Raw genomic sequence first — 14,673 nt, forward strand, 5'->3', positions numbered from 1 at the left:
GAATACGACCGAACACTGAATACGATATTTTGGCTTCACTTTTCCGACCCAGAGGATGCCGCCTGGTTGAAACGCTGTGCATGGGACTGTAGTAAGAGCAATACTGTGCATTTAAAGAGTGTGCTGTTTCATGTCTTTCTGTAGCCTTTCCAAAACCAAAAGCACAAAAGCAAAAGTATAAGGACTGTATTAAACTGTTTATCTTCTTCAACGTAAACTGCAATCATTAGCATGCCCGGCTAACTAGCATTCTTACTTACACTAGCAACAATTACTTCCAAAGCCAAGGAGCACATCTTCTGATTGTGTTATGTGATAACAGGTTATGTTAGGACTGAAACATCCAGTGTGTGAGAACCAGATATACAGCTGTGGATGCACCGGGTGGTCACACAAATCAGTGCAGGCTGTTATTAGACACTGAAATATATCAAGCCACAAAAGACTCATTCACTTAATAACCTCACCCAGGAGTTGACCGCTCTTTGATTCCTTCAGCAACATGTGTTTTGGTCCCCCATATCTCTGACTGTGAGGTGACCCCTCCACATAAATGCAAGCCCAGGTTATACCCCCCCCACACACACAGACATTCAGCTCCGGGCCTAAACATGCACACCATCAACAATCGGCTTCAACAAACACAGGCTCAAAAAGACGAACGAGGTTTGGCTGCCTACAGTGATCGGTCTTTTTAAATGAAAGAGGGAGAGTCAAAGGCAATGCCGTTGTCGAGGGAGAGAAATAGGGATGAACGAGTTTGTATTTCCAGCCGTCATAGAAACCACATATCCCACAAGACACTTGTTCTCTATCAAACCGACAGCTGTTAGCGTAAACAGCTCTGGCGGGGGGAAGGGTGGAATGTGTTCAGATCCATCATGGCCGAGCGTTCAATGTGGCCCTAACCCCACAGCGGAGAAAGGGTTCATGGGTAACGCTATTGGAAACAGGTTAATCACTGTTTCCATACAAACGCATCCCTTATGTTTGACCGAGAGTCGAGGCAGAGCAAAACGTGCAAAAGAGGCAGAGAAAAGGAGATGAATATCATCATTTATCAGCAGTGAATCCCAATTGTTCCACAGCGAGAGAAAAGAATGCAGCACATCTTTGTTTATTACATTTTTTTCACATTCGGGGAGGGGATGTCATCATTCACGGCTCATTTTGGGAGACGTCACGTACAAAAAGGCTCGCAAAGATCTCCATTTAATGAGTCATTCCACCGTGATGCCGGACCGAGCGGATCGCGTCCTTGTTGCCTGGTTATCTGACTCCTCAAGCATCATTAACTCGGTGGACAGTTGACTTCACAGCTATTTCCTTTTGTAAGTAAAGGCATGCCCTGCAGGCACCTACGTCTGAACCACTCTGACTACCCTGTAAAAGGTGACGCACAGTTTCACAATTTATTCACCATCGAAGGTGCGACCAAAATCGTTCTGCATGAGAAAATAATCAGAATATGCAATGTTTTAATAAAGTTGCTAATATGGTACATTTTGCGATGCTTCATGTAATTGACAGCTTTAGTTACAAGTTATTGAAGATTTTACATACAATAAAAACACTACCCAACAGTATAAAACATATTTATATTTAGCTGTACATCAGTAATAATCAAACAAAAGACTATATAAACCTATAATGTATAATACTTACACAGGGGCCATTTTTCTGCATCATGAGAATAAGTACTTTTGATACTTAGTGATACTTTTACTTACTTGTTAAATGCAAGACTTGTAATTACGATTTTCTGTATTGCAGTATTACTTTTTTTTCAATGTTGCTTCAATAATTGCCTTTAATTAAATCGTTTTTTGTAAAAGAATGTACATGCTAACCTTATTATCATAATATGTTTTCACAATGAATTCGAACTTTTAACCTGTTCTAGGGATTAATGCCTGTCTGAGTGTGTGACTGAAGTTTGAATATTAGAATAAAAGCTGTTATGACATGACATTTTTTACAGCGTAACTCCACGCAAGACCGTTTAGGAGCCGGCCCTTTGAAATCAGCATTTCTCTGAAGTCTGATGAGCCACGGAGAGCAGAGTTCAGGCATGTCCGCCAACATTTCTCTGAAGCACGTCGTAATTCGCTCCCCAGGTCTGAGACAACATCTATTACGGCCGCTGCTTTCTCTCAACCTCTTCATTGTTTACCATTATTCTCAGTGTATTATTGTTTTTACTGTCTACTGTGTCATCTGTTGAATCTTTTTCACACATCGGTAACACTTTCTGGTGACGGGGGGAGACGGTGTGAATTTTCTCCACAGTGCTTGAGGAAGCCCTTCATCACAGAGGTGCTGTGGGAGAACATATGTAACACTGTCCATGGTACCGAAGCATTTAACCTATTCAGCAGGATGGAAGAATATAACGTGCTTTTTTTGAATTTACAAAAAAGTTTCAAACAAGTAAAACATCTTACTTGTTTGAAGAAAATGAATATTGAACAAACCTAAATACAACTTTAAATGTATTCTGCCGAAAATCCTCAGGTTGCTGTTTAGAAATGTTAAAGTTAAAGCTTTTCGTGGTTTTATCTCATGTTATATCTGGTTTACAGCCAAGGTAAATTAATGATAAGGTTACCAAATGTGTTGGTTCCTGTAATGTCGGCAATTTCAGCAAGGTAGCGACAAGCCCTGTTCCTCCTACGCGAGCAGTTCCACCGGCTTTGGTCCAAAATAGAACACAAACAAACTCCCAACATGTTTTTTTTCTCAGTGTGGTTATTGGAGTAAGACATCAGATTATATTGGACTGGACTGGCTGACCCTCGAGAGGTTATGTTTTTCTCATACCCTGTACGGAGTCCAGATCGTGAACTTTACTTTACTTGGGAAAAGGGCAAAGTGAAATCCTCAAATGTGTTTCATAAGTTTCTGTCTCCTATGGCCTCATTTTGTAGGTGTGATGTACAATACAGTGCGTGGACACATGAGCAGGACACAAGACAGCAAAGGTGACCAAATGTAAACACATGTAACCAAACTCCCATTGGAAATAAACTGCAGGCAACTGACATCCCGGTGCAACAGTTATTTAATCAAATACAATCAAAGCTCAACACATGTAATTAAACGTCGAGCCTTAGTTTTACGTCCAGACTTTGTCATTTTTGTCAGAAATTCTCATGTTCCAGACGAGAGGAAGTGTCACACAGAGTATCTGCCAAGAATTCAGACGTATCATGACCGCGTATTCCTATGTGAACCCTAATTATGCAAATGTCAATGCACAACCAGCGTATGTCTCCTCTAGTGTTAACGCTCTGTTCTGAGTTACAATCCAAGCAGGGTAGCGGTAGCATCAAGTTCAGAGATGCAGGCGTGTTAACTGTGAGGTCGCCTGCTCATATCCGCAGACTGACTGAGAAATGTGGGCGGGAAACACACTGACACGTCTCCATTCCCACATCAACGATATTCTTAACCCCCCATATATTACAGCAGAGCTGGTCAGAGGCCAATGTGTGTGTTAAGGGCAGCTTCCAGGTGTGCATGTGATGAAGGAATTGATGGTGAAGACATCATAAGAAGATGTGCCTGGATGAATACGTTTAAAAAGGTGTTAACAAAATAACTATCAATATATTAAAATATACAAGATATTGCATCACAGGGTACATTTTAGAGATTGTATTTGGGTTTACTCCCCAGTCCAGTCAACAACTGGAGCATAAAATATATATTACCCATATTTGGGTATGGATTGAACATGCAGCCTCCACCTCAGCTAAGTGTGACACACGTCAATCAAGTCAATTAACATCCCTCCAAAACATGTTTTCTTTATAAATCTATGTTTTTCTAAACTCACCATGGCAGACACTGAAGTGCATTTGTACTGCGATGCGTTCACTTACTGTTGTACATACTGTTAACAGTGACGCTTTCAAGTGCTGATGTACATACACCATGTGTGCTTTTGAACGATGATGCAACCGCTTAGAAAAAAGTGAAAAGTAAAATAAAGTGAAAAAAACGTGACTACAAACCTCTGACCTGAGCTGTACGGAGTTATTCAAATCAGCAAGGTGATGTGTGATCATTTGTTATAGATAGCATACATGTAGATATCGATCATGCGGCAACCTGCGGGCCTGAAATGTGGTTGAATAAAAGTCTATGAGAAAATGACTCTACTTCTCTCATACAACATGATGTTCATTTAGTACATTATGGTCCCATATAGAGTAAAATAGTCCATAAAGCACGGTATGCTTTAGGGCGAGGCTACCTTGTGATTGACAGGTCTCTACCACAGCGTTGTCTGGTCTGGGAGTTGTCCTTCTTTTCCTCTTACAACTTTAACCCTGTCACGATGTGTTTTTGCAGTTCATGAAAGTTAATGGTAACCTTTTTTGGTCTCTTAGAAATGTCTTGTACTTTGCTCCACCCTCTCATGTCACTTCTGGTTGCAAAAAAATCAAACTCAAGGCTTCAACATGGCAGTCCACACGCCAACGGGTGACGTCACAGTGATTACGTCCACTTCTTACAGACCGTCTATGATATCATAGGCCTGTTAGCGGTAGCGGTAGCGGTAGCGGTAGCGGTAGCACTAGCGTAGCCTCATCAGCAGATGGTCTGTAGTGTGGGAAAGTCAAACAGTGCTACTACCTGATCTTCATTTCACTTCATGCAAACGATGATGTTCATACACCGCCGTACAATGGCCTCTCGAGCTACAGGGTCCATCCATAGCGGACTGAAACTCTGTGTAAATATTCTTCGGCAACAATGTTGTCTTTTAGCTTTGCAGCAACAATGCAGAGGCACCTCCTTACATGGCATTCGAGAAAAGCTAGCTATAAATAAAAATGGAGCTTTTTCGCTCTCCATCACTCATGAGAACATTTCTGACGACTAAGGGCTTGACAGCTTTATATTTTAGTCATTAAACTGACAAAATGTGAAATACATCGACGGCTGGCCCCGTTGGTCAAACTTGATTGATAACACGGAAATCCTTCTTTTCATTTGTTGCCACAAGGACCCATTCAAAAGTACACATAGACATAGACTCTCACATACAGTTTATGTAAGCAACCATACACACACACACACTCAATTTTGGGGTGCAAGGTTTACCGATTTGCAGTTAGTAGACAAATAACCCACGGTGCTCGCTATGGGTGGGAAAGTACAATAAAACGCTGCATCGGAAAACAGCTGAGCCGTGACTACCTCCTGTGGAGAGACAGGTCACGTGATTTGACAGCCAGAGAGGGATGCCACGTAGGTCAAAGGTTGTGGAACTACCTTGGGTGGCATAGTTTAGCTTTCCCCGCAAAATCTCCCCTAAGGGAGCCATGAGGAGCCTTATAATAGATGTGAACCGTTCGGGACAAACGCATGCTGATCTCTCAGTGCCCCGTTGCGACTTCAAATCTACACAGTACTCCCCTGTTAAACATCAGGACACACTGGGAAAGAGGTGCTGAGAGATGTTAATGAAGAATGTGTATATTTAGAGCGGACGGAGAGACGGCGGCCAAGCAGGGCTTTTGTCATGGGAGACTTTCAGGGCATGTCCATGCTAATGTGAATTACATTGAAAAACTAAATCTGTATGTCAAAACGTTTTAAACTAATGGGACTTCTCCATCTTCCTTTTCCTCCTCTTTTGATTTATTGGTAATTGAAGAAAAACTAAATTGTTCATCAGTTCTGGTAAAGTTGAGGTGGTTTTAAATTCTGTTTGTTTGACTCTGACTCACTAACATAACTTTCAGTTACTGTTCAGACAACCATCATAGTGTCCTGACTGTCACACCTGGATGGAAAGCACACTTTTAAATTGCTTAGGTATTGATAACGTTTGTCACAGGACTGCTGTAGGCAATCTGCTGAGAAACACTTTCATCGATGAACAAAGAAGAATTCATTGCCATTTTCGGTTTGTAGAAATAATTTAAATGAATGAATACGTCATTGGTCCATGCTCTCTAGAACGACACACGTTTTCTGATCACTGGACAACATTGTTGTTCAAAAGATTTCTGAGTTTTCTGATCCTACACATGGTATGGTTATGATTGGTTTAGGATTAGGTCATGGTTTGGTTTTAAAAAATGGTAGGAAAAACATCGTGGTCTGGGTTCAAATCACTTTTTCATAAAATGAAGGTCTCCTTCGTCATCACGGTTACAACAATATCCACTTAGTTACTGCTCAGGAACAATTGAGTTCATGGTTAAAAGAAACCAATCCTGGCTGGAAACGAATAACTCCTGTGTTGAAGTTTGACTTTTTATTAAGCTTGTGGACCGATCCATCCACCAAAATACAGTCCTCCAACTTCCTCCTTTGCTCCGACAGACAAATAACATAATTATTTCGGCTGCTAGAGGGCATGAACATATGTTGTTGTTGGCATAGTCTTTGTTTATGTTGACATAAATGGAGGACATACTATATCTCTCTATATCCATCTCATCTTTCCAGTTCCTGACAAGAAATAATCTGTTAAAGAATAAAAATAACTACTCTGGGTTATTCTAACATCACCCGCAAAATCCACTGCTCACACAAGGCTGCAAATGGAAATGTGCATGTATGCAATTAATTTGTGGTGTATGCAATGTGTATGGTTTACCTTGTCGTGTGTGTGTGTGTGTGTGTGTGTGTGTGTGTGTGTGTGTGTGTGTGTGTGTGTGTGTGTGTGTGTGAGAGAGAGAGAACATAAACTGATTCACCTCAGATGTATTTTTAAAGTGCTTTCAACAACAGAGACTAACAATAAAGTACGTTTCAGAGAACAGCACATAAACAAAACAACTATCAGACAATCTCTCACATATTGAGGCGATTGCAGGCGGGGTAAGGTTGGTCTAAAGGGGATTTCAGGAGGCCACAGGGGGCCACTAAACCAAAATAAAGGATTCTGGTGCTTTCCCCAACCATTCAGTCCTGGCTCAGTCTTCACTAGATGGTCTGATAGCCACTTGTAAACAGCTGGTGGATCCATAACTCTGAGCACTGGCTGTCACCGGGGCCTGACAGAGACAGCAATAGTCGTAGCCCACTGCTGCCACACATAAAGCACTTTGATTAATTCAAGGGAGGACCAGAATAGGTTGGGAACAGCGAATGAAGATGCAAATCTGAATGAGAAATGAGAATTTAGGGTCACAGCTGCCATAGTCACTAAAACGGTGCGTCCTTTGTTGGAGAAATATGGCGTTTTTTTGAAGTCGAGAAATGCATCGGAGTCATGTGTAGTGAGCAAAGACAGAGATCTGGAAGTGTGTGAGTCCAATAAGTAGTTTGTTCCAAGATGGGGCGATTGTCCTCCGCTCATTTTAATCATAAATCATTCGCTTAGGAATTGTTCAAGATATATTACATTGCACATGCTTTTCAGATGAATGAAACGGTCTGTGTTGCCAGAGGTTGACTTGTGGTTTCTGGAAAGCATCAGATGCAGGTCCAGAAGCAGACGGTACCGGCCAAAGGTAGAGCGGGAGTGCTGAGAGGATTCACAGGCCGTATCAGTTATCCACATATTTGGAGGTATTCATCAGCAATTAAATGTACATATTTTAACATACATAGTACATTTAACATCTATGTGTAAATGTATCTCAGATGTCAAACATGACGCCTCATGTTCATACTGTAAAAAAGACCATGGTTGAGATGACTGTTTGCCTTGTTTGTGATTGAATAACGCTGCACTAATTCCTGTTTTGTACCTTAAAGAAAGACACACAAAACATAAGTTGGAACATAAAATACGATGTTGCCAATCTTAAAGACTAATGGTCTTCATCCTAATGGCTCCGTGAGGCTGTACTTAGGTAGAGAGGTGCTTTGAGTTGTGTTACCATGCTAACATTTGCTAATTAGCACAAAATAGATGACAACAAATTACAGCTGGGCCTAATGGGAATGTCATTAGTTAGTTTTTCAGGCAATTGTCCGTAATTGTCCTTTGATGCGGGACAATCAGTCAGCCGTAAGTTTTGAAGAAGACAACAAAGAGAACTTGAGGCTTTCCAAAGAGCCGAGCACATTTTTTTAATTGACTCTTATCTTGTAAAATACATTTAAGGGCTCTCAAAGATAGACTTTTTATAGAGATTTTACAGCTAAAGTATATCTGTATATAAAGGTGATAAATTATGCATCAGCATGACTGAACAGCCACAGAACCTCAAGCTATTGTGCATGTTTTGTCCAAACGCTTCTTCCCAGGCCAATTATGTCCTCTGATGTCCCATTCCAAAATGAGGAGTTTTTAGGCAGTCAGTGGGTAGAGATGAAGGGGGGGGGGGGGGGTCTGTGAATGCTTTTATACATTCATGTGTGTGTTAAGCATATCACTGCCAAAATGACGGGGCATTTAGCCATTTGTTGGGTGTGTGTGTCTCCGTCGACAGCTCTGTCAACACAGCATGACCGTTCACACCGCATTTATCTGTTGACTAAGGAGGGAGCCATCACCTCAAAACCCTGTTAAAAAGTCATTAGTCTTGATTAGTTATCTTCGTGATTATTCATATTAAAATGAGCAGAACCAAATGCTGCCATCTGGTCTGGCAACTGCTGAGGCCTAAAATACAGCGCAGGCATGCAGACTGCCTGTACTCAAGAGAAGTGCTGCAGTAGGAATGGAGGTGCCGGAGAGCAAAATGCCTCTGGCACAAAAAAAAAAAAAGGTCAGATGCTTGACTGGCTGGTTAGCAGCGCAGCAGTTTAGACATATAATATTAGAAAATAGCTTTAAAATTCTAATGAGGGACAAATCAAAAGACCGAAACCAACAAAGTAAGCATAGATTAAAACAAAAATGCACAATAAACACACAGCGAAGCACATGGAAAAGACAAGTTGGTGTATTATTTGCAACATTTTTACCCACAGCAGTCATGCCATGTTGCTCCGCCAAAGTAAGTATGCACTTCTGACACAAGCCTTTCAAATAAATAGTTTAAGAAGCCAATTCAAACCTACAAGACAAGCTAACTGATTACATTATTACTAAATACATTTGCGAACATATTCCTTTGCTGTTCTTTCTGTTATTACATGTTTGTGCAGTATCAATTGTACAGTATACTGTGAGCATAAAGAGAGACAGAGTTTTAGGATAATTGCTGAATAAACTTTGGTTATGACATGATGTGATGAGTTTTCTCAGGCAGACTCGACTGAGCGCAGAGCTGTTATTGGACAGTTTGTTGCCCTAAGCGAGACATCCACTCCCTTAGGGGACTGATTTTTTTATTATAATATTTTACGGCAATTATAACTTATAACATTTTACTTCAATCAGCTTCTTGTCTTGTCTGTGTAGTAGTACCTTTACATGCACACTAGTCTCTGTTATGTCTCCCAAATATTGGATGACTTGATAGATATTTCAGTCCATTATTGTCATTTCTTGCTAAAACCTTGACTGTTGTATCTGTCCTAATTTCTGATGTAAACCAACCTTTAGCAGAATAACATAACGCATACTCCAACCAAACAGATTTACCGTCAATCTCGCTCCCATTGCCTTTCTCTTTATGCAGCCATGGACAACTTCCTCTGTCCTGTGCACAAGCATGAACGCCCCCTGTTGCTCATTGGCTGGAATTGTGTTGTGTGAATGCAATTAGTTATTTTCTTGAACAAAATGCATATGCAAAATAGTTTTGCACTTATTCAGGTAATGACCAGCATACACAAGTCCTGTCGTATTTGTTTGCATGTATGATAATACAGACAAGTATATACTTGTATAAAATCCTGAGCAGCAGAAGCCCTTTGTTGGCAGATCTGCACTCTTCTCACCCCATACCTTTGTTGTGGCTTTTGGTTTCTTTTCCTTGTTTTTACAACACAACATCCATGCAGCATTCACTTCCTACACCGCTCACTTTACAGATTCCTCCCATCCATATGTTTGACTTACTTTTTGGTTAATAAATCACTTTATTTGGAAAGGGGGTCTGCAGTTTTTGTAACAGTTGTAGAGCTGTCCTGTGACAAGCTAATGTTAGCTGTAAGCTAATGTTAGCTGTAAGCTAATGTTAGCAAGCTTTGGACAGATGCTTTTAGATCAGAGATTGGGAACCGTGTGAGTCATCTTTGGCTCTTTGGTAGCTACTAGTGCAGTGTCGTAAGGTTAGTACATCTAGCAGTGAAAGTGAACTGCAGTTATTGAGCTGCAGCCTATAAAGAACCGCTGCAGTCCACAATTTCAACTCTGTCCACAGAGCCCTGTAACCCTGCTGCTGCACAGAGCACTGGAGCTTATTAAATTGAACGTGTCGCGTGTTGAATTGCACCAACTTTGACACTGCACATCCTACGGTCACCACGAACACACCGAACAAACAGACAGGGATCCCTTGCTTTGTAGTTTGATTATATTGTCCTTAAATTTCATTCAAAAGCATACCGAGGAGCAACCGAACTGTCCAATATAACAACACGCACCTAAAATGAGTTCAAAACACCATGAGCACCATCTTAACTTTACTCTTCATGATCTGAAAACAGTCAGGTTCATGAAAACAGCCTGCCTACACATCAGCCTTTGTTCATATGCGTCCCTCTGGAGTGCTGCACCCTGCTGTTAATGCAAAACCACTTTATTCACTCAAAGGCTCAAATCCACAGACAGCAGATACATCATGTTCAGGTCCCTGTCAGCCCATTCACGACACTGGAGGAGAGATCTCAAGACTGAAGAGGGTCAAGCTGTTACAAATTAAATTAGAGCACAATTTCCAAGGACTTTTAAGAGGAAGTGGTTCTGTTGATGGTATGAACACATGCACTGCAGAAATGTATATTTGTCTTCATGTATAATGACTAACCATGCAAGTGATTCATCATTGTTCAATCCTGTCAGTTGTATTTGTGATTTTTCCTGATTGAGCTGACTGATGTAAGGTCACCTGATGCTCAGAGTTGGGGGGGTTTAAGGCCTCAATAAAAAGTCCTGTTCACTGTCAGCTTCAAGAGAGACAGCAAAGAGCTGCATGGCCAAGATACTACGGCCTGCTGACTCTTCATCCCATCAGCCTCAGCTCCACTGTGTGTCTAGTGCTAACTAAGACATGTTAGCATGCTAAAGCACTGAACTAAAATGGTGAATCTGGGAACCATCAGCATGTTAATTGTGAGCATGTTAGCATGCTGCATTAGCATTTTGTCTAATTTCAGCCTCATAGAGTTGCTAGCATGGCTTTAGACTCTTCTTACACCAATGTCTATGAGTGTGTTTGAAATGACTAATGTCAGTATATATACTGCGTACTGCCTACTATAATAACCATCTAGTATGTCATTACCTGAGGACTGTTTCCACTTAAGCTATATGCTAACATATATCGCTCGCCGTATCAGCTTAAAAGCTGATGATGTGTCAGCCTTGTGTTCACAGCGTGTTTCCGCTGCACGTCAAGTGGCCAAATTACATTGAAGAAATATTTCTTTTGGCCAAAATAATAAAGGCAATACATGTTTTAAACTCGGATATTGATACTTACTTTAAAAAAAAATGCCCAAGTGAGTGGAATCCATTATTAAATGTATTAAAATCAATTTGATAGCACTTAAAATGTTTCTGGTCAGAGGGATACAAGATTATTCACCTTTCACTGGCACTTCACGGTCAGCACTTTGTCACCCTGGGTGGATACTACAGTGTATGACGACGGTTGTTTATATTTCACCAATGAGGATTATCACAATCTGTTTATATTTGATGAGGAATTATACTCACAGTAAATGTCCACTGAAACCAGAGGCCCTCCAAAAAGATGACATATTGGCGCTCATGTCTGCTTTGAGATCAACAGCAGATTGCTAATGTCATAGTAAAAACAAACCACTTAATCATCACCAGAATCTATCACTTACACTTTGCCTCTGTTTGGACAAACTCATACCCCACGAACGGTGAAATAACAAGTCTTTACGTAAGGCTCGTGGAGTGTTTCCTTTCCTCATCAGGACCAGATGGCATCAGCCATTAGTTAAGAAGTTGATCTCAGCTGCAAAATGGTGGATTTCACAGTCAAAGCCGATGCCTTATACGCTTTAGGTACCTGAAGTCGACGACAATGCAACACAGATGCTTTTTAAACCCGTGAATAATAGGGATCTATTAAAAATAGAAAAGATATTCGTGCCCTACGGTGTTTCTTTTTAGTCTTAGTAATCACCTTTGGGATGATTTTCCCTGAAGCTACCTGACTTCGCAATCTAAACTGTTGATTTAGACACGCTGAATATACACATGAAAGAGCAAGTGTCATTAGGTGAGGTGGAATGAGCCTAATGTGTGTTGAAGGTGTAAAAGAAAATATGAAACATGCTTAGGTAGAGGGGAAAAAAAACAACCTTTCAGACAACATTTGAAGCCCGCGGGTCCTTGTCTAGGTCTAAGGAGCTCAGAGTCCAGGCGTCTGCCGCCAGCTGAGCAAATAACACCACAGGAGCACAGCAGAGGGTCACAGGACGGAAAGTGAAGGAGATGTGGAGGCAGATAAAGGACATTTATACTCATTGTTTGCATTGGGAGAGATGTAAAAGGTGGAAGACACTGTGGGTATTACTGATTGAATATCTCATTCAAAACCACTGGAACCTCAGCCACAAGAGTGAGAGTAGTGAGGCACTGATGTTAGGCAATAAGGCCTGCTTTGGTTTGGTGTCGCAAGGTGTTCAGTGGGGTTGAGATCAGTCCAGTCAAGGACTTAACCGGTAAAACCATTCCTACTGGCTTTGTGCTCGGGGGCCATTGTCACGTTTAAATAGGAATGGGTCCTCCCCAAACTGTTGTCACAACCTTGGATGTCTACAATGTGAATTCTTTGCTGTGGCGTGTCCACATACTTTTGGCCATATAGTTGTTTGACGTAGACTTAGTTGATCAATATCAATATTCCTAAAGGAATATTTTTGCTTTGATTAAAAAAAACGACATTATTCAGCGAGACGGGTTTTGTTTAAAGTCCGTATGTAAATCTTTAAACTCTTGCAATCTCAACATCTGCAATCAATACGTTCAACAGCTTCTCCGTTAATTATTATAAGTACTCTGGATCGATACGACAAATCCAGCTGTTCCAGGGACACCTCCTGCTCCATGGCCACCCAGCGTTCCTGCTGTCATCTTGATATAGAGCAGAGATGTGTTCAGTGAAAATTATTGGGAATATTTCTTTACCCGTGATCCATCGTACCACCACACTGAATTTATTTTAAGAGGGTGAGGAGGGCAGTGAATGCATACGCCAGAACAAAACCTCATGATAATTTGACATATAAATTACCCAATTTTACGCTCTTCTGTGAGGTGAGAAGACTGTATAAACATGCCACTCTGAATCCTACACAGCTGCCAGGACACAGCAGCTCAGTGAAAGCTGCATTTTTTTGAAAAGTCGGCGCCCGCATAGTGTAATTTGCCCACATACAATTCATGATATATGATGAGAAAACCAAAAAAAGAACCTGAGCAACATCTGTTCGGGCAGTGCATGTGTAACTTTAACTTTATTTACATATTTTGCTTTTCAAATGTGGTGCAGTCTTCTACTGTTTTAGGGTATTTAGTTATTGACCAGAGAAGAAGACCAAAGTGAGTGTAACTGACTCAAGTAGAGAACATTTTGAGTTCAGCAAAGAAGAGTAGAGCACAGTAGAATGAAGCTTCTAATCTTGTGTGCCAGACAGGGAGTCTGTTTACCTGCACAGTGTTTACGAGAAAAACCTGGAATCCCCCTGTCGAACAACAAAAGGTGGACGTGTGCATGTGCAAGTGAGCTTTGTGTGTGTGTGTGTGTGTGTGTGTGTGTGTGTGTGTGTGTGTGTGTGTGTGTGTGTGTGTGTGTGTGTGTGCTCAGCGGCCTGTTGTCCGACTGCATCTCTGATTTGTTTAGGTGTGACCGGCTCTGTTTGGAGCCTGGCCTGTACTGCTCTCTCTCTCTCTCTCTCTCTCTCTCTCTCTCTCTCTCTCTCTCTCTCTCTCTCTCTCTCTCTCTCTCTCTCAGCTCCCCTTCCCTCTGTTGGGCAGCGAGTTCGGGGGAGTGAGAGAGGGAGCAGCCCTGACCTCCGGCACTCGATGCGGAAACAATGGCGACGTGCCTCAGTGTGACAGCAGGAGACAGGAACAGGCACAAACACAGGAACTGTCCATTCTGCCACTGAGACAGACCTGCAAAGGCCTGAGAATCTGGAGGAGGAACTCTCTCTCTCTCTCTCTCTCTCTCTCTCTCTCTCTCTCTCTCCCTCCCTTTCTGGATATGCCCTAATATGACAAAAAAGTGATAGACTTGATTGTATGCTGTTATTAGCCAAAGGTCCCAAAGGGGGACACTCCGAGCGCCACAGAGTCGTAGGGAATGAGACGGGGATTATTTTAGGACACAATGATGGTCTCTTTCAACTCATAGGCTACCTTGCACAAGAACTCAGATGCATTTATTTTTTTTTTACAAAATATGATAAACACCATTCAACAAATGCTAACGTCAGTATGCTAACATGCTCACAACGACCATCCGGGGTTTTTAGCAGGTATAGTGTTCAGCCGGTCACCTGAGGCTGAATTAGTTTGGCCCCAAACCAAAGCAGCCTAAACATTGTGGACGATGAACTTTAGGTGAACAGATATCCAGTAAAATCATTTCAAGGATTTTTATA

The sequence above is a fragment of the Cebidichthys violaceus genome, unplaced genomic scaffold (genome assembly GCF_023349555.1).
Source record: "Cebidichthys violaceus isolate CVI_PGR_0920_01 unplaced genomic scaffold, fCebVio1.0.p SCAF_4, whole genome shotgun sequence".
In the NCBI taxonomy this organism is placed as follows: Eukaryota; Metazoa; Chordata; class Actinopteri; order Perciformes; family Stichaeidae; genus Cebidichthys; species Cebidichthys violaceus.